The sequence below is a fragment of the Adelges cooleyi genome, unplaced genomic scaffold (genome assembly GCF_023614345.1).
Source record: "Adelges cooleyi isolate 19-005CV unplaced genomic scaffold, UGA_ACOO_1.1 ACOO_flye_CR_arks_rails_tigmint_CR_PRNA_784, whole genome shotgun sequence".
NCBI classification, from domain to species: Eukaryota; Metazoa; Arthropoda; class Insecta; order Hemiptera; family Adelgidae; genus Adelges; species Adelges cooleyi.
In genome coordinates this window covers 2561738-2564222 of record NW_026096496.1, presented here as the reverse complement: position 1 = coordinate 2564222, position 2485 = coordinate 2561738, and positions in this window count along the sequence as shown.

Here is a 2485-nt window from a genome sequence, read left to right as displayed (position 1 = left end):
TGATGTGTGTTTTTTTTTTATCTGTATACACTGTAACTTTTTTAATACTGTACCAATTCCTTCGAGTAGCAACTCTATAAATCACAATTTTTTTTTTTAACTACAATCACGGTGTACCAGATGTGAAACGAACAGTCGCAAAAAACTGTCAGTTGGTAACATCGACCCGTGTTAGGTTAGGTTAGGACCCAATGGTCGGTATCATATTATTGTGTTTATTACATGATATCACAAACGACTAAATCGTATAACTGATTATAGTAGATACACGATTTATTGTGGAAAAAACCTATCCGTGTACTTATTAAGACACTTAATGGTTCTGATACGACAAAACCACTGTCGTTATCTCGTTATTTTATCGCCCGCGTTATATTATCGTACCGAAGGTCAACTATGAGTATATAAGGTCCAACTACCTGCAAATTATGAAGAGGACTGTTATTTTTTGGTTTCAGATTAAGTGTTGGATTTTATGCAGTATAACGCCCCAAAATGTATTTCATACTACAACATTGTTTTAAAGGATCACTAATGTTTTGCATATGTTTATACTGTTATTCATTAAAAGAGATCACGCTTGAAATTTAAATTATCTAATATTAGATAATCTGCTTCGTGCTAATTTTAATTTTTTAGTTTATCAACTTGTATCTCTAATTTTGTATAAAATATTTCATTATTTTATTACGACGTTCAAATTAAGATATATTTTAATAATAATAATTCAATACTCGTGAACATTTATCTTTATGATACTGCTCCCATACTATTATTAAAAAAACATAGTTTTTAAAATCTCCATAAAAGTTTATTGTTAAATAACAGGCAACAGCCGACCGCTAGTGGCTATAAACGTTAGTAATATTTAACTACTAAGTAATATGTGTAGGTAAAATTTATTGTTTTCTCCATCACAGTACCAGTATACGATTTTATTATAATTAAAATTTTAAAAACTCAATTTTTCTTCAGAAAATAACAAGAAATTATTATACAGGATGGGGCAGTAAAGCGGCGATTTTCCAATGTATTTAAATGGGAAAATCTGTTTCACTGCCCCACTCTTTACAATTTAAGGATCTATTAAGAGGTTTTTTTAGTTGCATTTTGTTTTGTACATTGTCAATCTAGTAAAATATAAGTATAATTGAGCTTTGAAATAATATAACCTTTGAAGTATAAATAGTTTGTGTGAATGCGTATGTAGTAAACATGTATATTTAAATACACATGCAATTATTGTAAACACACTTGTATTTATGTATTTTCTCGTATTTGATAAAAATTTGAGTTACTCCTGCTTATGCAGTTACACTAGTGTTTAAGTTTGTAAAATTGATATACACGTGATAATAAAAATAAAACTAAAATACCAAACAATTTTTAGTTTGTCAAAGAGTTTAAGATTAATCCATTGTATAAATACTGGTTCAATTACCTCTCAGCCTGCATTAACATCACGTTTCATAATTGGTCCAAACGTAGGGTTTAATAAGAAATTGAAATGTTTTTTGTCATATTGTTTTTATACAATGTGGTCTCAATTTTTCACAATTTTTTGGGATTTTATCCCCCCTCCCAACTTTTTACTGTTTTGACAGCATCTTTTGAATTTAAAAAAAAATCGTGAAAAATAAAATCACAATGTATAAAACAACATGCAAAAAAAAATTAAAATTCTTACCTTATGGTGGCTCATGATAAAAAAAATTTCCCTGTATAAGTTACACTTACAGAAAACATGATTTTAAAAAATTTTAAAACAATTATTTTCAAATTGTACATTTAAATAAAAAAAACAGTTGTAATAGGTTTTTAGTTTTGATCGATATGAATAGGTCATTATTATTTAAGATTAATTGATTAATAGAAACATGGAAGAAATATTTTTAAAAAAATGTGAAACACTTACCTGTTTTACATATTTTGAGGGAAACTCTATTTTAACTATACTGTTTTAACTTTCTACTACTTTTTTTTCCAAATTTATTTCAAAGTAATCTGTAAATGAAACATAGTGAATTCTTATGTGAATACAATAAGAAAAACTTTACGGATTATATAAAATGTAGTTTATTTATTAGTAATAAAAGTTTTTTAATATTTAAGTATGTAGTTACCCTAGTGTATATTGTATGACGAAGATATCACATAATATTATGACTTTTTATTGTTTAAATTTATCAAAACCTTTAATAATAATAAATAATTTCTGTTACTGAAATCAAAATAGTCTGCTGAATGTAAATAGCAATTAAATAGGTAAATACCGGTCTGATACACAGGTGTTCCAAAACGGGCAATTTTTAGAGCCGTTATTGATGTTTTCAAATTTTGATTTCTTTTGGTGTTTTTTCATGCACGTTTATGCCCTTCGTGCATATTGTGCCGTATATGGCACAAATTAGTTTTTTGTTATTTGTTGCTTTGGAAATCAATTTATGACATAACTGTATAGATGGCCGAATTTGGCACAAAAAAC